Below are 23,201 nucleotides of genomic sequence, written 5' to 3'. Positions count from 1 at the left end.
GAGCTGCCTCCCACCAGTTTAGGATATGTGTTACTGGGATAGGAGGGAAGGGGTGAGAAATTTCCTCATTAAACCAGTAGAAAAGGAAACTCATGGTTCTCAGCTTCAGCAGGGCCAGTTCTACACTTAGAAGTGTCCTGCTGGTGTGGATATAAGGCCAAATCCTTATTATACCTGGCTGGATTATCCAGGTAGCTGGAATCATGTCACACACAACCCTTTTATAGCCCCTCCATGCACTATTTTGAGAAGGGAAGTTCTGCTCTGTGCATTCTTACACTACACTGCTCATATTTGTTTGTTTTTCTCACTTCGTGAGAGAGCCAAGGCAAGCAGCACGCAGCAGTCAAGTGTTCCTCTGTGATTCATCTTCCTTGGCAGGCAGAGCATGGAAAAACTAGCCCCATTGTAAACGAGACAAGTGCCTGGGGAAAGCAACGCCTCTGCCATGGCTTTGTGTCTCCACGAGAGGGGTGACCAGCCTTGTCGGAGCAGGAACAGAGATTTCAGTCCTCACAGGCAGCCCTTGGCAGGGCAGGGCTGGCACAGGGAGCTGAACACATCTGTTCTGTGCTGGCAACGTCAAAGCTACCCAGGGGTTCTGTGCCTCCTTATCAGTTTTGTTCATCTTCATCACGTTCTCCTTCAGTTCTCATGCCCAGCTGTCTTAATCTTTCCATGTCACTTCCAAAACACTTCTTTTGTTTCAGAGCCTGTTATTCCTGACAATATCACCCTTCCTGCCTGCTGCAAAAAACCAAACTAGCCCAACCAACCAAAACCAATCTGTGTTTTAAACATGCTCGTACTTCTGCAGAGTTAACTGGGAAGACATTAAGGAAGGCAGAAAACAATGAATGTGAAGAACATATTTTATGTTCTGCCTGTGGGCATTACTACCAGCTTTTGCTTTTGCAGTACCCTGTATACATCCCTATCTTACAAATATAATAAAAGTGTTCACGTTTTATATCAACTTTAGGCTGTAGGTAAGAAAATCTTTAGAGTCAAACTGCAGACTGTGTGCAGGCTGAATTTATTATTCAGTTTTTGTGTGAAAAGGATTACAGTGTGCAGAGTAAATATATCCAACATATATGCCTAGAGCAGCCATTCAGAAATAACCCCAAAACACTGCTGTAAATAGTTAACCTGTAATGTATTTTTTGTACACAGTCATAGAACTGTCCATCATCATTCCTATATTTTTATTTTAATGTAAAATCACATAAATTCATCTTTAAAAGGCCTGAAAACAAAATCTGGTCAAAAGGAAGCTGAGTTGTGTTACAAGAGTTACAAAAACCAGTCTCTTTCTACCTCTCAAGGCTCACTGGGGTGTATGTAAGGATCAAACTGATTCTTCATGATCTTCTGCCTCATATTGGCAATGAGATGGATTTGCTTTTAATGGAAGAGCTTTCAGGGCAGCTAAAGCAAGAAACTGACATCCTGTAGTAACCATTTTGTGGCAAGCACCAGTATTGCTCAGAACATACAGCAAGACCTCTTATTCTCACTAAAAATCAAAATTTAATATAATGTACAGGCGGCGGTTTTTAAACTCAAATTTATGAAATAATTTGATGCATTAAAAAAATGGTAAATGATATTGAATTTGGATTATTATCATCTTTCACTCCAGTCACATCCTGTCCAGGAAGTGATCTCACATTGCATTGGGATGTACTAAAAGTGCTGCAAGGTTTCTGTGGCTTGGGCTGCTCTCGTGTCAGAAAATGCTCCCTGACATTTGCATGCCAAGTGCTTTGCATACAGAGGGTTGAGTCTGTACAGCACATCATGTGCTTCAGAACCAGTTCTGTGCCCTCACCCTGCCTTCTGGGCCTCTGCTTCCTTGATGTTACACTCTCATGGTCCTTAATGAATGGCAAGTTCACTTTGTAGCTCTTCTGGCAGCAAACCCTAGGACATGACCACCTTTAAAATAATGTACACTGTGCCTTCTCCAGGATGTGAGACATTCTATAGGTGCTGATAAAACCCTCTTAATATTACACACTTGATGGGGCTATCCTGGTATAAAATTTATTTCTCTTGACCGCAAGGGGAAAAAAAAAGCTGCCACCAAAGTATTTGTAAGAATGCTTTGTTATGTTGATCTTATAGCTGTGGAAACCACCACAGAGCTGAGTGATGAGGGAACACACCTCATGTTAGCTGGAAATGTTATAGAGAGACTACAGAAAAAAGCACTTATTCCACAGGAATAAGATAGAACATTGCTTTTTCTACAAAGCTGCTGGAGCACAAGATTTCTTCCATTTGCAACAGCAAGATTTATGGAGTATTTTCCAGACAGTACATACTGCTTGTACAGCAGCAAAATGGTTATTCTGCCACCCATGCAAAAAAAAAAAAAAAAAAAAAAAATGCAGCTATTATCTGAATTTAGTGAATGCTGAATTAGGTTGTTTGGGGGGAAAAAAAAGAATAAAGAATAAAGAAAGAAAAAAGACATAAACTCTGTTCTGATGAGTTGTTTTCCCTTGTCATTCAGAAACCCATCAGGTAACATACCTGCAGTCCAACCTTCTTAACCACCTTTTTGTTTATGGACACCTTTTGACACCTCTTCATGTTTTACCTGTAGGGATGACAAAAACTATTCTGTAAAATCTTGCCAACTCAGTAGTGATTGAGCTCTCTCTTCCAGAGATGATGCAATTTATGCTGCCCTGAATGAGACATCCTAAAGAAACATGCTACTTAGTATTCCTGAAAATTAAAGTTTCTTAAAAGAAAAGCAGATTTTTAGACAGGTTTCAAGATAGGTATGCAAATACAAATGCACCCAATTCATTAATCATTGTTGAAAAGATAACCTTTGTTCTTTCAGCTGTGAAAAACCCCAGCCATCAAGTAGAAGACAATAAATATTTTTTACATTAGATGCTTATAAAAATAGTGTATTAGAAAATAAGGTAAATTTGAATGAACTATGAAGAGAGTCTGCTTTCAGTGCCATGCTGTGCTAGTGGCACAGCTGTCAAGTCTGGTGAATTCCTAAACCTACTGTATCACTTTGGTATTCTTCCTTAAATGTCATGTGGAATTTAATGCATTTAACACCATCAGGTATCTAATTACATCTCTGTGTCTCCTTATCAGCATCCACCACCACTCCAGACACCCTCAAGCAGCCCTTCACTGGCTGCAGTTTCCAGACTCCCCCTCTTTGAGCAGATATCTCTCCAAAAATACCCTTTACTGTTTCTGCCTCCCACCGCAAGTTGAATGCTCTTCTTCTCCATTCTTGCAAAGTCAATTTAACTCACTGTTTGCCTTCAATTTAACATCTTTGTCCTTCCCACTGCTGCCTTATTCCTGCCTTGGTGCCAATCCCCTGGAGAGACAGACACACCCATTTTGTCTGTCTTATTCCCTCCAATCACTCATGCAGTAAAACACCTGTCAGACTCCTTGGCAGAAATCCCAGTGTTAGCTGTCATATCCTAAATCATCCTCTGAGGTGCTTGGTGTGTCCCACATGGTAATAAGTGACATTTCCCTGAGCACACAACACCTTGAAGTTGTAATCCCCAAATTCAAAAGATTTCCTATCTTTTTGGGCAGCACTGCATACAGAAGAGGAAATGGCTGCTGAATGGTGGCTGTGTTAAATAGCAGCACAAGCGATTTTTACATGGTAAAAGTCAGAGCCCTGCTTGGAAGAGCTCAGTCCTTTCATTCATCTCCACCTGGAGCAACTGAAGACAAATAATCAAGCTTGTCTGTATTAATAATAATATTTTTGAAATATTAACTTCCATAGATCTGAGCTAGTCAGACATTAATTAGAAAAGAGAAAAAGGCAAAGAAGGATTTAGTAATTTCACCTGACTTTGATATCTATGACTTAGTTAATCATCTGTGAAATAGGGTACTATATTTACCTGTTCTGCAAAGATCTAACAGTGATAAATCAGTTGAAGAGGCATTGATCAACCTAAAAGAAAAGTCCCAAATTCAGGAATAAGTTTTATAAGGAAGATTCTTTGCACAAATACTTATATCCTCTTTTAAAAAATACATTTTTTATGGGGAAATCAAATCTAAACTGCTGGAAAGCTTTGGGGAAAAAAAATCCAGTTATTGTTTAATCTTTCATACAAGTCCCACATTTTCCTTTGCATTGTGAAGAAAATGTCATCTGAACTGGTCTGCACACATACATTGCTCGTGACACAGGAGCCATGAAAAATTAGGCTTGCATTTTGTACATTTGGATCACATACTCCCTGTCTGTGGAAAATGAGATTTTTAATTTTTCTTAAAATGGGGTGAAGAAAGCAAGCTTAGCACTCTAATTGCTCTGTAAAACCTTTGACTGACTGGGTGGGGACTGAGTGATAAATGGTACTTCCTCAGCAGTGACCTGTTGTTCTACCACAGCTGCCACCACTGCAGCTTCAACATTTACCTCTGTCAGCATGATGTAACATTTTAACCTTTGCACTAATGCAGCTCCTCACTCAGCCACCAAGCACTGAAAAATCCAATTTATCTAAGCAAAGGTACCACTGGACAAAAGGCCTTGTATTGAGTCGTGAATTTTTAAAAGAAATCTTTCTGTTAGAGTCATGCTCAGCTGTATCTACAGATTATCTGCCTGCTACAGAATCTCGTTCCCAGCTTTGAAATATAAATATGTGCCCATGTGGGTTAGGGTTGTGTATGCTCTCAAAAATATGTCTGTATGAGCTACATGAAGATTTGTGAATTTGGGGTATGAGGCTACAAGGCAGCTGTACATGTAATCCATTAATTGTTTTTCCTTTTATTCTGTTAAATTGTATTTGCACTTGAATATAGTTCCAGCAATATATTGTAGCAATGAGTTCCTAAATTTAATCATGCTTGAAAACACTTCCCATTGCTTTAAATTTTCTGCCAGATAATTTAATTTGGTGTGCAATAAATCTAGTGTCAAGGGAACTTGTGAATAACCACTCTCTAATCACTTTTTTCCCATGCACTCCATGACATTAGAGACATCTGTCATAACCTTGTCTCCAGCCATTTCTCTCCTGCCCTGAAGAGCCTCAGTCTGTTTAACTGGTTCTCATGTGGAAGTCATTTCAGATCTTTACCATATCTCACCACTTTTTTTTCAGTCAAACTTTACTACTTGTGAAACTAGCCTGGCTGAATGGGAAGGACAGAAACTGATAAAGTTCTTAAAGTTCTTAAGTGCTTTAAAATATTTATATTTTTCCATAAATACTTTCTTTTTAGCCTCCTCTTCATTCTTAGGGTTCTTCTTGCCTTTTTGACAGCTCCTGAACAGTCCCAGAACTCTTTCCAAATGGCTCCAAGAGCTCCTTCCTGAGCAGTAATTTAGAGTGTAGCAGAGCATGCTGTCAGCCTAATAATGATAATATAAATATCAATTAAAAGGTAATTAGTAGTACTAAATGGTAAACTGCCTTTCTGGTCCAGTTTGACTTGGAAGGAAACAAAAAGATTTAAGATCACCTAATTTCGTAGTGAACTGCATTGAGAGCCAGCAGATAAAGACTCTGTCAGGTCTATCAAGTGGTCAGAGGCAAAAGGAAGTTTGCAACCAGGAGCTGCAGAACTGGAAAACCTGGGGAAAATCCAGGGCTCTGTGCATTTATACTCTGCTGCCAGCCTGTACCTGGGAGATTTGCTGACAAACTCTCCTTTATCTCAGTCTATTGTTTGGTCCCCATATGTAAAGGGGTCAAAAAGCCATTCACCACACACACCAGGACTTGCTTCTGTCCTCCAATTTCTCAGGCTAATTCTACATAATGCTACTCTTACGTCTCTGCTATACATAGACACATTTTGTCTTGGCTGAGAACACAGGCAGAAAACACAACAGCTTTGGAGAGCTTTACCTTGCAAGTTAGAGCCTAAACTGCTCACTGTTCTTCTTTTCACTGTTACCAACCACTCATGAATAATTTAAATGCACGTTATGTCAATATTATTGTATTGACTAAAAAAATGTTGAAAACCTAAATTACTATTTACTTTTGTCAGTATAAAAGTTCAGAAGCAAGAGATCTTTTACAAAATACCCATCACTGTCATACATAATTGATAGAATAAAATCAGCTACTAAATATCACTTAATAGCTGGCTTTGTTCTGTAATGATTATGTATATGGAATTCCTGTTGAGTTCAGTGGGATAACCCTTCAAAGGAAGGCTGTAGGAATATACATACATCTATTACTAAATGCATTTAATTTGCATATTTATTGGCCAAAAGAGAAAAAGGGAAGAAAACACAGATTTGGCTGGGATCTCAGTATTTTCTCCTGGTTCTGCAAGCTGCAATAAGAGAGGAGAATGCTGTGCTGCTGGTCTGACTGTACCACTCCCTGCTGACTGCACAGGGACAAAGTCAGTCCAGGATTTGTTTATGGTGCATGGCACTGAATTAATAACATTCCACTGAAATGGTTATTACTTCTTGAAAGAAGAGAAACAACAATATACAAAGGACAAAAGATCCCCAGCACCATGCTCCTTCCCCATGGATTCCAGCAGGTCAGTATGGAATAGGTCAAACTGATGGATTTGAGAGCCAAAGCTTCCAAAAGCCAGTGTGTGGCACAGAGCTGTTGGAAAAGGCATTCACTGCAAAGAGGAGAAACCAACATGTTACATTCTAGTCAGGGAAAAAGCCCAGCTGGCACCATGTGGGCTCAAACAGACACATCCAATTATTTCTGTAGAAGGAGCTTTAATTGTCCCAGTGGGTTCTAGGCATCTCTCAAGGTTTTTCTAGTATTGATACATAACTCTGTGTCCTCAAAGAATATTTTTGGATGTGAAATTTCCAATGGGCTTATCTTGATGATGTGCCCTCTGCTTTCAAACCTAGGAGAATTTTGACATTTGTCTCATTATGGTGTGGATTCTTGGGGGTTTGGATTCTACAGGAGCTTATAAGTTTTGCATTTAAGTAAAAACAGTGTGCAAATTTATAATGTTGAGCTCATCTTTTTCCAAACCAAGATTATCTTTGGCATTCAGCTTGTTCCATGTAAATATATAAAGATACATTTGCTGAGCAATTGGGTTCATGAACTTAGAACAGACCAGACTGTGTTAGTGACTAATCCAAGCTACAGAGAAACAAACATGGTACAAGCACTGTCTTCTCTCTCTCTTTCATAGGCCCACTTTTACCTTGGCTGATTGAATTTTAATTTTCACATGCTTTTCTTAAAATGAGCCCAGTCCTGAAAGCTGCATCACATAAAACATTTTATGCAGTTTAGAGCTTGCTGAGTGAATCTCAGCAAGGCAAATGATTGTCCTTCTGCACATGCACATACAAGGTGTTCTTCAGGATTCAATCATTTAATGTTAAAATTTGACATTTGCTGTCAGTAAATACAGCACCACCAAGTCCTGGAATTCTCAGAATACAATTCCAGCAGCTGAACAGCAGCTCTGGGTGTACCTGTGATGGGTTTTTGTTACTGTGGGTTTTACTCATGTCCTACCATGGAGGGCAGGACATGAATCTTCCTTCAAACTTACCTTTTTGCTCCAAGGTGGTTTGGAATCCAGACACTGGCATAAACAGTAATAAACCACTGTAAGGTCATCTTTTTTTTCTTCTTTCCTTTCTCATGTGGGAAAGAAGAAAGACTGAAGTTAAAAAAGGAGTATGTGAAATGAAGGTAGAACAAATAAAACTGTGTATTGTTTTCATCACACTTCATCCCCTTCTTAGCTTTTCAAAGAATACTTAGATGCATTTCTAAATTGTTAATGACTGCACTTATTAGCATTTATTAATATTGAAAGTTGGATAGTTCTATGTTTACCAGGACATATAGTTTTCATTTATTTCTAATATGCTTATCATTTATAAATGATAAATACAGTATTATTTGTATTCACAAATTTATACTACTGCTTATTATTAGCAATTAAGTATTTATGTGAAACCAGATTTGGAGGCAGAGGAAATAATGTGACTGATTTGTTTGAGAAGAGATGCTGACACACTGCTGGCATTCCATTCTTGTTTTCACTTGTTTTCTGTTGGAATCATGCCACTGGAGTTGGTAGGATTATATACCTGAGGCCAGAGTTTCAAGATGTGCTTCAAATTCAGTTTTTCCTGGGTTACCATGTCGTCGGCACAGAAATAGAAAAGATTAAGTTGAAAAGATTCACCCCAGTGAGAAGAGTCTTGGCCAAAGCAGTGTAACAGAAAACTGAGCTTTTTGCAGGCTGTGGATGCTGCTCATTCACTGCATGAGTCTCCTTGACCTGTTTGTGTTTTCTCCTTTCATCACACTGTCTCTCAGGAATACTTTGTTACTTTCCTTTTTTTTTCTTTCTTTTTTTTTTTTTTTGTACTCTCAGGAGAGATTTAATTTCCTTTTTTTTAAATTAATGGCTACATATTGTTGTCTCAGTTCAAGATTAGAGCATAATGGCATCTCTGATGACTGTGGAGAGTGAGTTTTCCAAGTTGAGAGTCAGTTCATGAGAGGAAGGTGGTACTTGGGAGTGACAAAAGCCACAGCAAAGTGATGAGAAAAGGCTGCTGAAGGTGGATGAGCTGTTGAGGCACTAAAACTCCAAAGGTCTGTAACCTCCAGAAGTCTCCCTGTCCTGTTGAGCAAGGATTTAATCATCACCCAGTGAGGGCTGGTAGGTGGAGGACAACTCCAGTGTTACAATGGGCAATAGAGGTGCAGTGGGAGCCAAAGGACTGAAGACAATTCAATGATCAAATGGAGAGAACACCTGAAGAAGGTTGTAAGTGATAGGGGTGGAGTTGTGAAGAAACCCAGCTACTTCTGCTTCTATTTTCTTCTTAGTGCTGTGAGGGTCCCACACTGGGGAAACAAAAACATGGCACAAGCTCACCAGGTTTTTTCTTTTCATTTCTGAGGTAGCTGTGAAACCTCTCCAGAGTTCACTCACCTTTCTCCTGTCTTCTAAAGGTTCTCTTTTTTTAAACCACTTCAAGCACGTTTCCCCCCACGCTTGCAAAGTTTACAGCTGCTCACTTACCCAGACTTTAAGCATCATCCCTTTCAAGTCCATCCAAGGGAACCACCTCAATAGCAAGGAATGACAGAAACTGGAAACTGTTGCTTTTTAAAATCACTGCCCTCAGATCACCCAAAGCCCTCTGAGCTGACTTACATGTTTATTTGTTCCTTTGACTCCTCCACATCAGAGGAATATTTGGGTGGAACTCAGTTTTCTCATGTGCCCCAAGCCTACTGGGCTGCTTTCTGTGTGCTCTTCCTCTTCAGTCATTCCTGACCAAGTATATGAAAGTATTCTCCACCTTGCTTCACAGAAATGAGGTAATGCCTGCCAAAAATCATCACAACTTGGGTAGTGTTCTGATCCTACACTGTTGAATTGATTGATTTCTCTGTTGCCCACCAACTTAACTTTTAAAGGTGATTTCTTCTATATTCAAGAGTTCAACATTAATATCTCCCTCTGCAATATGATAACAAAGGACAACAATTCCCCAGTATGAACTGGGAGAACTTTCCCTTATCTCTTTCAGCATCACACAGGTGAACTGTTGAATGTCTTGAGCTTGGCATGACTTTGTCCAGTCCTTGGTTCAAAACCACCCTGTCTAATCCTAATTTCTAATTTCTAGCAGTACTGGACTCACAGTGTGAGCTCAGCTGTCACTGTCCTGCAGCTGCCTGTTCACTGCTGAATTCCACATGCTCTTGGGAGGCTGCACTGTTGAGGAAAAGGGAAGGTGCCAGTGCAGCCTGTCAGTGAGCTGGAGGGAACAGGCAGGGTATTCCTGCAGGAGAAGGAAATAAGAAATGACTCTGCTGTGATGCCTGTGGGATAACAATAGAGGTTAAAAAAAAATAGAACAAGCAAAAATGATGGCAGTGAAAGGGATTTGGCAGACAGGTACTCTGCAGCCTCAGAGTAAAATGGTAGTAAGGATGTAGCAGCAAATCCAAGTCCAAGGAGCATCTTACCCCACACTGCAGGACACATCCCTGCCAGTGAATGTACTGCTGACTTTTGAATCAGACTGTATTGATTCTTTTAAACACAATCCAGGCTTGAAAGCTGGGCCTCATTTGTTTTACTGACAAGTAATAACTATCTTTTCTTACCAGAGGAGTTAAAGCACCCAAAGGCCACAAGGTGCTCATCACTCTTGGGCACAGGATATGATGATGGTCTCTTGCTGATGGTCCTGTGCAGGGCCAGGAGCTGGACTCTGTGATCCCTGGGGGTCCCTTGCAACTCAGCACGTTCTGTGATTCTGTAATTTCAGGCACCAAATTCCCCAGTTCTCAAAGGGAGAAGTTGACTCCCTCCTTCCTTCTCAGCTACAGCAAAAGAAGTATAAAACAGAACATTTAACAGCAATGCAGCATATAAAAGAGCTGTAATAACCATTTGGATTAAATACACTAAAATACCTACCCATAATTTCCTCTTTTTGGGGTATTTATGAATGATTCTAAAGGTTCATGGGCTCTTTAAAAACCCCCAGTAAAACAAACTCAAAATTAAAATACAGAGATAACCAATGCACTCTTCTACACTGTAGATTTACCACATATTGCTGGAACATGACATCAAATATTTCTCCATTTAAATTCAGGCATCACAATACCCTGTTTATACAATAACTTAATAAATTTAGCTGGGCTGCCTATTTGACAAGTAGGCAAGAATCCTTCATTAAAATGCTAATGTAATCAAGGTGAAATTTGGAATACATTTATTAAAGTAATTGAGCTTCAGTCAACTGTAGTCACAACAGAGATTTTCAAGTGCCGTTCAGACAAAAGGATATGTCTAATTCTACTACATTAATATCTTTATCAGTGTGAACATTAAAGGAGTTTTCTGAGCAGTAATAATGTACTGTGGAATAATTCCAGTTTTCTCTGCAGGAATATATTATTACAGATAAGGGTCAAAGACATGCACAAAGGAGTGACCCAGCAGTGCACTGCACATACAGAAAATTGGTTCCAAGTGTATTTTCAGTACTTGGTGTAACTATGCACTTACTAAATTACTCTGGAAATCCTTTAGAGACTCAAGGTCATCAGTTAATTGACCATTAAAGTGTTGGGGAATTGAACTTTTACTGCTAAGATTTTGGATTCTTGGTGCCTTTGATTAAGAAATTACTCATAAAAATAAAAGGAAATACTAAATTTGTCTTAGTGTGATAGTAATGTCAGAAACTTTTTCATCAGGGTAAGGACAAGCTAGATATTTACCAGGGTTTTTTTGCATAGTTTCTACTTGCTTAAGTACCCCGGGTCATCTGCACTGCCTTCAAAGAAATCACAATGAGGTTGTATTTGTTGCAGAAGGTAGAATTTTATAGTTGATAATGTCAGATCTACAGTGTGCAAAAACAAATTCAGGGGAGAGATGGTTATTAAAGCACTGATGTGATGCCAAACCCTTGCCCAGCTCAGTGGGTTTGGCTCCAGCCTGAACAGATTAGCCAGGAAAATGGGAAGAAAATTGCAAAGTCCTTGGCTGCTCTACTGCTTGATGCAATCCTGGTGTCACCAAGTGCTTCAGCCTCTCACTCTTCCTGCTCATCTCCCTCTGCCCTGTTCCCTGAGGCTGGAGTTGCAAACAATTTATACAGCTTGATTCTCTCCCTGGGGCTGAAGATTCCTGGTGAACAAATATTTCAAGCAGTAAATAAAGTAATTAGGTAGCTATCAAGCAATGTATACATACATATTTCTCTGATCATGGAAATTTTTAGCCACCATTTCATAAAATAGGACACATTTTTTTTTTTAATCCTTCCAGTCCCCCAAAATATATGTTGAATGTATCTGCTTTAGAACACATCAGACTCCACTGGAGCTGTTGCTGCATTCTAATGGCTAAAACAATTCTTCCATGTCCCTTAACTTTCTGACAAGGTGCTGTAACAGCTAAATAGCAAATAATTGTGAAACTGCAGGAACTGCCAAGGTAAAGGAAAATCCATATGTACACAGTGCTTTTCTTATTTACAGAGCACGCACAGAACAATAGGAGAGCAAACCCTGCATTTCTTATAAACTGTCAGCAGTGATACTGATTTACACCAGTTCCATTCTCTTATCAGCAAATACTGGAGCTGCTGACCATTCCACTCAGTACTGCAGGGCATTACATTCAACATTACAATTTATATCCATGCCAGTATGTCCCAAATTTATTTATATTAGGATCGTTCTATCACCTTTCCTGAGCAGTGTAAGGCAGTCTCATTGCAAAGGAGAATTAGGGCATTGTTCACTTAAAAATTATTCAGTGAGTTATTACAGGGCACACACATTATCCTGAAATTTATTTCTGAAATTACCAAAAGCCCTGAAGTTGAATTTACGTGGCAGTGAGCCTGAGCCAGCAAGTCCTATTATTGAGCTCTGCATTTGGGTCATGCTCTAAAAGCTCAGCAAGTGGACAGAAAAAGCTTGCAACTACTCACAGTTCAAATATGAATACTAATGCAAATGAATTACAAATTTTGGTTTGGTAGTGTTCACAGCCAAGTTAGAGATGCCCACACAAGGAATCAGGAACACAGTGGTGACTGCTCCCATTCAATGCTTGAAGAATTACATACTAAGAACCAAATGGGTAAACATTCATTCACCCACTTTTCTTTAATTTGGTGAAGACCAGATGATAAGGACATTAAAAATCTATTAAATGCAGGTACCAACCCCCAGAAACTCAGACATCTGTGATCATTTACCAGGCTGAATCACTGATGATTCTGCCAAGGAACTCAAGTAGCACCACATCAACATCTGTCTGAAGACACACAAACAATCTGGAATACCCACATTGTTTCAGATGTTGATTCCCATTTTATTCTCCTGCAGATAAGTACAATATTCTGTACTCAAGTGTCTATTTAAAAAACAAAACCAGGATTTGCATAATGAGAAAGATGCACATTATCCATGGAAATCTGACCAGGAAATAAGTCAAAAAACAAGTTCAAATAAGACAGCAAATTTGTGGTACAGTCACAGAAGGTTGTGTGGCAGGAAATAAAGATCTTCAACAGTCAAAACACCACCCACACTGTGACAGGAGATGTCACAGGTAGATGCATTCATGTAGTACTGCATATTTAAAGTGTCTCAGAGTGGTGTTCAATGAACTACAAAGATGTTAAAACACAGATGTTGCTTCCATTGTGAAATAAGAACTTCTCGTTGGAAAATGAGGAGGTTCTCTAACACTGAGAAGCCCAAGCACATTTGGCTTCTAGGAGTTACAAAAAGCCTGTCTCAGGAGGAGTACATAAACAAAGGTGAGTGGGTGAAGTACTTCCAGAGCAGCACCAAAGAGTCAGTTTTGTACTCATAAAGGGCAGAAAAATAGACCTGTGAGATTTCAGAGCTTTGTTTAAATTTTTCTCCAAAAAGCTGTGGGTAAGCTATTACCAAATCTTCAAAATAAAAAAAAATAATGTGGCGATTTCTGGGGTTTCCATTTTCTAGCTGTAATAATGTACAATAATGACTTTATGTTCATAATACCAATAAAAACTCACTGCTTGTTAAGTGGAATTTCAGGATCCTCCACCAGGAAATAATGCTGCTTCAAGATTTTCATGTGAAAGTAGAAAACAATTCTCATGACTTAATGGCTTGCTTTACTACATTAAGGTATTTACAGAGCAACAACATTTTACTGCTAAATAACAGAAACCTCATTTTACATGTCAGCATTGTTCTAGCATGCAGTGACAATGTGGCATTGGGGTACCAGGAATGTGGAATTACACTGTTCTGTTTAGATAAGTAGTGAAATCAAATAAAGATGAACTGTTTCCACTCAAGAAATCTCAAAGCATAAAGAAGTATTTTTGCCTAAAAGGAAAGGATTTGAGACTCAAAGGAACAGCCTCTGGAAAGGCAGAAATGCTGATAGGAATAGCAGTCTTCCCAGTGATTGATGATAGAGATAACAGTTCATACACCCATACACTTAAATGGCTGTCTTTCCCCATGACTGCTGTCTAATTAATGTGAGCCATCATTCATGTAAAAGAAAAATTTTGCTTCTGGAGAAAAAAAAAATGCTGCAAACTGCCAGTAGTGACAGTGCTAGAAACATGCCAATTAGAGTGATTTCTGCCAAGCAGCAAAAGGGCACAAAACACTGGTTTCCAAGCAACTAACATTATAAAGTATTAAATACACTGGAAACTAAAATTGGCAGATAAACACTTCACCTTCTCAGTGCTGCCTCGCTTTCTTTTTGCTTCTCAACTCTACTGTTCCTATAGACTCCACTGTACCTTCCAGGAAATATATGCACTAAGGGATGCCAGCTTATCACACACCTAAACACTAAACATCTTCTGTCTGCATATATTAGAGTAGCACTGGGACAGATGCACAGGTAAGGACAGACAAGTACTCCAAAAATAACACATTAAAGTCTGTCAGTACAGGCTGCCATTTCAATCACATTGAAATGGTTTTGTACTAAAGGGAGAGCCACAGCCACTGTCAGGAAAAGCAACAGGAGAAACTGCTCTTCAGGTTACAGTCAGTCTGTGGTTCCAGGCAGAAAGGATGGATTAGGAGAGGCTGGGCTTTCTGCATGCAGAGTGACTTTTAGAGATCTGCCTTCAGGAAACTGAAACCATTTTAAAGAGCAATCCAGTTCCTAATTTAAACCAGAAAAAGCAGCCGGTTGAACACTGTTGAACTTCCAGCAGTTTGACATTTCACTTTATCTAACCAGCACAGCCCAGGGAAAGAGGAGCACAGGAGGCATTTCCCTCAGACTCTGGCTAATTCCATGCAGAGGTTCCATGTGCCCTTTGCAGGGCTTGTCTGGCTCGTGGAATGACACAGACACTTCTGCAAGCCCAAAGGGGTCAATTCTTAGACACTGAGGATGACCACAACTTGCCATTTTTACATGGTACCTGTGCTTAGATGACTGTCCTTGCAAAGACTCCAGTTTCTATCATTTTTCATACCTCCTTTTTACACACACACAAAAAAATGTTTTCAGCCAGTCTCATTGGAAGCAATATTCATTTTAAATACTATTTTTTTCTGAACAGGAGTATGTCCAGTACACTTGCATGGTGTTGATGGGCTGAGTTGGTCTCAGAAGTGGTTTATGGCAACCTGCCTTTATTTATGGATTAAGCACTACACGTTTCCAAAAGTTTTGTAGTATCTCTTGCTGTGTAGCAGCTCTTAATGCATCTGCAATTTGTTAATTAGAAAGACTTCTACTTTCTTGGTTCTCATACAGTACATCCTCATGCAAGCAGGGATTACTTAACATTATTTCTGGATCCATTTACAGGTGTCACTGGAACAAAGCAATAAGACAGGATCTCCCTCAGAGCTCCGTGGCATTTTGAAGGGGCTGTGCTGTTTGAGTTTACTCAGTTCTAGTTAAAATAGCAATAGAAATGAAAACATAATTCTTAGCTCAAAGCCACAAATATTTGAATACTCTTGAATGCTCAAGGACAAAGGTGGTGTCTTTCCTGCCACACTGTATTGCATCCACTGAATCCAACACTGGGAAGTACTGAGCAAATTCCTTCCCATGTTTCCATGCTGTGTGGGGGTGGAAGGACAGCCAGGAGGGAACAGGGGTCTCCTGGAGTGACTGTGCCCAGGTCATCAGGGAACACTTCATACCTGGCAATAGTGACTGATAGTTTTCAAAGATGAGTAGTTTGCATCCTGTCTCATCATCTTCTTTTATATCATCATGAGAACTCAAGAAAATGTAAGAGAATATTACTGACAGGAGGCATGAGGTCATAATTATAAGGTTTATCTTTAGTTTAATTATGTTTTTAATGTGTAAGGCAGAATATTAAAGCTGTATGAATGCAGCTAAGTCTGTTCCAGTAATGACTCCTCAAACATTTCTGAGATAATTTAAAAATTCCTATTGCTCTGCTATGTCACTGTGATCATTAAAAAAACTTCCTCACACTTTGTTCCATTATACTCTTTCATACAAACAAGCTGCAAGATCACAGACTCTACTTCCTGTGAATATGTATCAATTAACAGCCAATTAAGACAACTGCTGGGTGTCCTTTTCAATCAGGAGGAAAAGCAGCAAAAACCAAATCCACAAAGGTCATTTGTATTCACTGGCTCTCTGTAGTAAGCATTAGCATGCTGCTCTGCTAGCCTGACTACTTTAATTGAGATTAAAAGTTGCTGCCCTGAAGAAGAAAACTCCAGTTTTCTTCTTTATTTCTTGCACTTTCCATTCTCCTTTTTTAATGTCTGAAATTATTACAAGAAGCATTGCTGACACAGCCTTTGATCCAAACCAGCAGCATAGTCATTCTTATTTGAAATTATCTTCTCCTGCAACTTCCTATTTCAATATTTGGCTAAAACGTCTGTGGGGTTTGATTTCTTTGCCATTTTTACTGTTTCTTTTTTTCTAGATTTAGCCAAAGTAACAAACCCTTAATGTGAATGGCTAACACGTTTTCCCTGTGAAACTGTTTTCACCCAGGCATGTGAACTTAGTTTTGAATGCAGCTGCAAGTTCAATTTGTGGGACTAGATGAAGATGGCCAAGGGATGTTTAACAGGTGGGGGGTTTCTTACTTACCTGCCCTTCAAACTCTGCTTGGGATGCTAAAATTAAATTGGGCTCTTTCCATCTTCTGCATCAGGAATAAAAGGGATTCTGCAACCCAAATTTTATAGCCAAGAACAGTTTCACAAAAACCACGGTCTTCTGTGGGTTGGAGGACAGGTCTGGTCAGGACTGAACAGACAATCCTGCTGATAATGTACATAAAAGACCACAGTCCTTTAAACATGTCCAAAAATATGATATCAAAACACATTAAGATCAACTCTATTCACATCATTAAAAAATATACATCTAACATAATTTTGCAGATTGCATTGCCATTAAAAATTCAGTGGAAGGCGAGTCTGCATTTAGCATAATGTGGCCCAGGAAGCAAATGTCCTCAGCAAAATCAGGCTAAACAGTCCAGCTGCTAGAGAGCACAAGTGCACTCCCCTGGAGTAATGGGCTGCAGCTCACAAAAATTCTTTCCCTGGAGATTCTAATTCAGTAGGTAAACTTTGAAATTAGAAATAAAATCAGAGAAGCAGAGGCAGCACTGAAGTCTAGAAGAATTAGTAAGGTGAGTTGGGTATTTACTTCCTCGAGAGACCCAAAGTTCCAGTTGCAGCTGTAAAAGTGACAATTAATCTTACATCCCCAATTTGGCTTTCATAATTTAGCCCTGAGAGTAATAATATTTATCCACCTAATACCTATTTGTGCTGCAGAGATAAACAGGACAATGCCTGCACATAACTTGAGTACTAGGCATTAGAAGATTTATCAGATTAGCATTCGTAAAAGTTTAAGAGAGTGGAAATAAGATTTAAAAAAGAGAAACAATTCCATTAAAATAGTAAGAACAAATATTACTTATATGTAAAAATCCTGTAACTTGCATTGAAATGAGTGGTCCATCTTGCTACATTTAAATGCCTACAAATCAGTGTTACTTTTTAAGCTTTTAATACCAATTAAATGAGGGGAATTTCCATCCTACAGAACACTTGCAGCTATTTCTCCTACTCATTTGAAAATAAAGAATGCAAAGCAACCAAAAGCAAGCTCCAAGCACCTGCAACTCGTAGATCAAGAAGTAAAGTGATCTTTGGCAGGTTATCATCAAAAGAACTTTAACTTGCCCTCAAGGAGACAATCCCTCTGAAACTTAGCAGAGAATGATGACTGAAGGCAAACATAACTAACAGTGCATTTATTGCAAAACCAAGTCATGCTTTACTAAAATGGCTTATCCAGCCTTCAAAATACATTGGATTTATTATTTTGTTTACAGTTTAATACTATTTTCAGTTAAGTTTATCAAGGGAAAATCCACTAAAATTGATTCAGTTGACTAAGTGAATAATAAAAATAATTGGGGACATAGAAGGATAAAAAGGGAAGTATGTGAAATCTAATGTTACCACAAGTAAATAGTATAAAATTTAGAAATTGCTCTCACATAAAAATTTGGGAACATTTAAACCATATAAATTTCACTTCATTGTGAAATGTAAAGCTCTGGTTTCTCTACAGCAGTACATGCAAAGAAACTGGTTTAACTTCTTTGACTTTTATGCAGTTAATCTCAAACAATGCAAGAGCTTAATTTTTCTTCAACTTATGCTGATACAATATCCCACGTTGCCTTGACTGCCACATTTGCTTAGATTTAACCTAATTATTAAGTCTTTATATAGATGTCTGTCTTATTGCTGCTTGCTTTAATTCAACTTTTTTCCCCTAGTGAATGCTCTTCAAAGACTTAAAGTCTCAGAAGCTTGTAAACACTCGTGTAATTTGTACCCTGCTGGGGCTGGCAGGAGTAATTTGTCAGTTTTATTTGCAGCAGGCTGTAACTAAACCCTGCCAGATGTAAATCATCTTTTTGTACTCTTTGCTGTTCAATTGCAAATGAATCTCTTTCCTTAGATTAACACTCCCATCAACGAAGTCAGAAGATTCCAGAAAAAATTAGAAAATCCTGGAGTCACCAAATCCAAGGTTTATGATGCAGTTTAGTAACTATTTAAGGTAATTCCGAGAAAACAGAGTGAGTGGTCTCTGTAGGCAAGTTTGGAGTGCAAGCAGAACTTGTGAGTGCCACAGAAAAGCAGAATGAAGCCTCAGGGCTGTCAGCTTAAGCACCACCTGCAATGGCAATGGTGACATCTGGGTGACAACACATTTTTACATATTTAGAGTACTCGTGCCTAAACGGGAGTAAACTCTGCCAAACTAGACAGACCCCCTGCATGTGGGTGCTTTGTTTCGTTTGCTTGATTTCTAATGGTTATTTATTTATTTAAATGAGACCATAAGAAATGTCCTGCTGGACCAGAAGTTTCTTGTGTCTAGTGGCAATAGAAGATGGTTTCTGGGAAAAGATTGTACAACCTTGGACAGCCCTGGCTGACTAAAGTTTCTGTGTGCTTTGGGTTCCTTCCCTTGACTCGGATCCATTCCCAATTCTTTGAAGGGGAAGAGCATCTTCCCTGGTTCCTGTGGATCAGACTGAAAGTCACCAAATTGAAAATAAACATTACAGCATTAATTAAGAACAGCTCAGCACAGAGAAGGTATGTGCAGTCTCAGGGTTCGGTTTCAGTCACCAAATATTTTCTGAGCTGGTCATCACCTGTGACAGCATCGTGTCATCTCACCAGCATGGAAACAAGTCTGAGTTCAAGTTTGACAGAGACCTTGCAGGAAGTTGAGTAACCACAACCTTCATTAAAATACCAGGCAGGGAGAAGAGCTTGTTCAATAGCCCAGACTTAAAGAATGGCTGCTGTGAGTGCTCACAGATTAACAAACTACAAAACTTATGAATAATTTTCAAAACCAAGTGGTGTAAATAGATTTTTCTACTGAGATGCAAACTGGAGCAAAATTGGCTCCACCAGTCTGGTGTAGAAAAACTTTGTATGCCAGGAAGTGTCTTTGGTGCACAAAGAGATTCACATAGGAAGTACCTGTGCAAAATGCATGTATGCTTTATAAATTGTTATGCTTAAATGCTTAAGAAATGTAACTTTTCTCTTGGGAGACTATTATATAGACTACTGTGTCTGACATAAAAAGAATATCCAATTTCCAAACCTGGGAATAGAAAATTACTTACTTGTAGCTGCTTTTCCCTGAAGGTACACTCTGTCATAAACCTCTATTCTGGGTCTGTGCTTTCACCCTCAAGGAAGGCACAGACCCATAAAAAGCCCTCAAGTCAGACAGAAACACAATTTTGGAACTCCCTCAACCATCAGTTTCTTCAAGTGGAAAAAACAGACACATTCCTGCCTATTAAAAAATATTATATAGGTAGATTAATAAAAAAAGACTTCAGATCACTCAGCTGTGTCTGGAGTTCAGGCTAAAAAGACCATGAAAACAGTAATTCCTTCCTGCACTAGATTTAGATCAAAGGGTTCATTCACTGATTCCAAGCAATCCAAAGCTCCAGGGCCCTAGAATTTGTGTCCACGTATTAAAGGTAGAGCAAATGCACAAAAGAGGAGGCCCAGCAGTCTCAGAGCTGTGGCTGGAACACTTGCTCTGCTGTGTAGCTTTTGCACAACAGAGTAAAGCCTGAGAAAATTCAGGTACTTAAAAAAAATGGAGGAGAACATTTTGCTTTTTGGAATCTTGACTTAAGAAGGCATAAGACTTTTAAAAATTGTGTTCCTATCTCAGATTTCAGCAGAACAAAGGTTCAAAATGTAAGGAGCAGTGACTTGGGTACCCAGGCTTCACCTGCTGGAAATGCCAACCAGAGATTATTGGACACATTCAGCATGGAGAGTCTCTTACACTGAACTGTGCAAGGAAAATAAAAACTAAATATTTGTCATTACATAAATTTAATAATCACAATTTGACTTTTTTTCCCCCAGAGATCAAAGTTATTTATTGCAACAATTTGCAATAAAAAGCAGGTTTAGAATATTAAATGTCTTAATCTGTGGAAATAGGCTTTCAAAAGTAGACTGGATTTTAGAAATGAGTTACTAGACAAAGCATTTTAAAAAAATTACTTCCAGCATAAAAACATAAATGTTTGTAACTTCATTCCTTACACTCAAGAACACAACTGATCTACCCATAAATAATTATTTCCTCTGATAAGCCCTTCTACATTTCACAGTACTTTTGAAGGTAGAAAGGTGCCAGATGGATGGAACAGACTTTGAGGGTAGAATACCTTCAGAGAAGTTGCTTCAGAAGCAAATTGGTTTTAAAAACTGAAGTTTTCATATTTTGGGCAATATTCAACTTGTATCAGGGGACATGGCTTTTGAGAGTTCAGTAGAAAATCCAATAAATTCTAAGTATTTGAACACCCTTTGATCTTTTTTCTCCTTTTCAGTTACCCTTTCCTTAAGGCTGTCTTCCCTGGCATGTCTGTAATCCGGAACAGCACCTGCTCAGCACCATCCCACAGCACAAAATGTAACAACACCCCAAAATCCATCCATCAACTTTGTGCCAGCTTTCTCATCACCTCTGCTACAGGAACAGCACGGAACACTGGTTATTTTGTTGGGTTTGTTGTGTTGTTGTTGTTTTAATTACACATTGTATTTAAAGAAAATATTAGAAGAAACCTGACTTGGATACTCCAGGAACAGGGAATTTCCAGTCTGCTTTGTTCAGGACACCTACTTGGTGTTGTTTTCCAGACGCAGCCAAGTGTTGCCAGCAGGCCGGCACCATTAGTTCTCCCCTGATGAGACAATTAGAACAAATTAAGAGTGTGTCAGGCTCGCTCCCCTCTGAGGGGCAGGAAGGTGGGTGGGAACGGAGCCCTCAGGTTTCAATGGCGGGAAAGCACCAGAGCAGTGACCACGGGCACGGGCTGGAGACGTTTAACCGCGGTCATTTAAAGTCTTTGACGCCACAGAGATCGAAAATTTGTTCTCTCAGGCAAAACATTTCCTTTTCTCCTGTCTCTGGCCAGCGAGCTCTGCCAGGCTCTGGGGAAAGAGCTGCGGCCGCCCCTGCCTCCCTCAGGGACGGGTCCCTCACTGCATGCCCTCCCCTCAGGCCCTGAGGGAGTGACTCCATTTCCTTCCTCTCGGGAAACAGAAGGGAAAAGCTTTTTTCCTCAGTATTATCTGTCATTACAACGGCATGAATTGGAAAGGTGCAATCCGAGCTTAAAAGGGGACGTAATTATAGAACAGTAGAACTCTCTCTTTTTAATTTGCCGCGCAGTTATAAACCCAGAAAACACTGCTGGAGTGTCTCGTTTGTTAAACTCAACAATACATTATTGTGACAATCTGAACAGTCTTTGCAGCTTGGCTCTTGGTGGGGCTTTTTAGTGCTTTCAACTTAAGAAGACTTTCATTATAGCTCATCTAATTTGCTGCAAGCCTGTTGCAGTGATCATTTCCTGATCTTAAAAAAGGAAAAAAAGGAAAAAAAAAACAAAAAAAACCAAAAAAAACCCAAAAAAAAAAACCAAAAAAAAACCAAAACAAAACAAAAAAAAACCCCAATATATTAAAAAAAAAAAAAAATCATAAAGTAATACATGAGACGTCGTCATGAAGTGAGATTACCTAAGGAAATGACCCGAAAGTTTTCTGTGGATGACTATGGCGATTTTTGAGAACTGCAATGGGGCAGCTGCAGGTGAGAGGACGGCAGCCAGGCTGCAGCGCTGCCGCAGCAGGTGGAGCTCGATGCCCTCTGATCGGCCAGGACTCGACTCCCAAGGACCTGGAGGCGACCAGAGCTCACGGGAAGCCCTGGCATTCCTGCTCCCTGCCTCAAACAACTCTTCCCGTGATCGCCTCACCTCTAGAAAGAAAATTGCAGGCTCCTGAAGTATTTTTGGATCCAAAAAAAAATTATTTCTTTCGGTCAAACCCCTCTTCTGTAGACTCTAGATTTCACCCTAACAATTCCCAAATACTTCCACTTTGTCTTCTAGATAATTCTGGAGGTTAAAAATTGCTCAATTCTGACAAATCCATCCTTTTGTTAACATTATCCCCGTGTCACACCACCTGTCATCTTTGCAGATGTCATTCTGTAAGTTCTGAGATTTTTCCAATGTTTTTTGTTTGTTTGTTTAAGCTGGTGAAATACCTGTTTCCTCTGAACTAATGACCCTTTTTTTTTTAATTCTGGGTAACTCATTAAGTTTATATGTTGTGTCAAAACTAGCAGATTGACACACCTATTGCACTCTTCTTCCTGATAATATATCGCTCAACCAGAAGTATTATGATAACATTTGCAAACTGAATGTGTTTTGATGAAAATAAATCAGCACAGCCTCATCACGAGCCAACATTTAGTCACCCAAATGCAAGATTGACCTCAAAAAAAGTGGTTTTTGATTTTATGAATATGTTTAGGCAGCTTTTGTAAAGCACCACATACAGAGATGGCTGCTGCAGTTCTGCAGGCAGGATTCTAAATGTTGAATTTTAAAGACAGTGTTCTAGCCAAGCACCCAGGAATTTTTTTTCCCCCTATTTCCTCTTTTATTGCTGCTGCTCAATACTGACCCATCCTGCCCTCTCACTAGAAAGTGGGAACACAGAACAGACATCAGGACCAAAAGAGAATTTTCAATTAAA

The 23,201-nt window shown here is 39.3% G+C and overlaps 3 long non-coding RNA genes across 4 annotated transcripts; all 3 read right to left on the bottom strand.

Moving 5' to 3' along the window:
• Positions 1-1,020: 1,020 nt before the first annotated feature.
• Positions 1,021-3,970, bottom strand: LOC128816350 (uncharacterized). The gene is made up of 3 exons (XR_008439864.1): positions 3,918-3,970; positions 2,542-2,608; positions 1,021-1,926 (listed from the first exon to the last, which is right to left on the bottom strand). It is a non-coding gene; the product is annotated as an uncharacterized LOC128816350 (long non-coding RNA).
• Positions 3,971-5,266: 1,296 nt separating this feature from the next.
• Positions 5,267-10,552, bottom strand: LOC128816351 (uncharacterized). Its single transcript, XR_008439865.1, has 3 exons — positions 10,140-10,552; positions 7,549-7,637; positions 5,267-5,389 (listed from the first exon to the last, which is right to left on the bottom strand). It is a non-coding gene; the product is annotated as an uncharacterized LOC128816351 (long non-coding RNA).
• Positions 10,553-10,644: 92 nt separating this feature from the next.
• On the bottom strand, positions 10,645-21,412 carry LOC128816349 (uncharacterized). 2 transcript variants are annotated; one of them, XR_008439862.1, is made up of 4 exons: positions 21,218-21,412; positions 19,006-19,110; positions 16,639-16,811; positions 10,645-11,679 (listed from the first exon to the last, which is right to left on the bottom strand). It is a non-coding gene; the product is annotated as an uncharacterized LOC128816349 (long non-coding RNA). The 2 variants fall into 2 exon arrangements; XR_008439863.1 differs by having other exon boundaries at positions 21,271-21,412.
• Between the last annotated feature and the right edge of the window lie 1,789 nt (positions 21,413-23,201).

This window comes from Vidua macroura, chromosome 18 (genome assembly GCF_024509145.1).
Source record: "Vidua macroura isolate BioBank_ID:100142 chromosome 18, ASM2450914v1, whole genome shotgun sequence".
Classification (NCBI taxonomy): Eukaryota; Metazoa; Chordata; class Aves; order Passeriformes; family Viduidae; genus Vidua; species Vidua macroura.
Note: the sequence above shows the minus strand (reverse complement) of the source record. Positions and strands in the feature narration are given on the sequence as shown.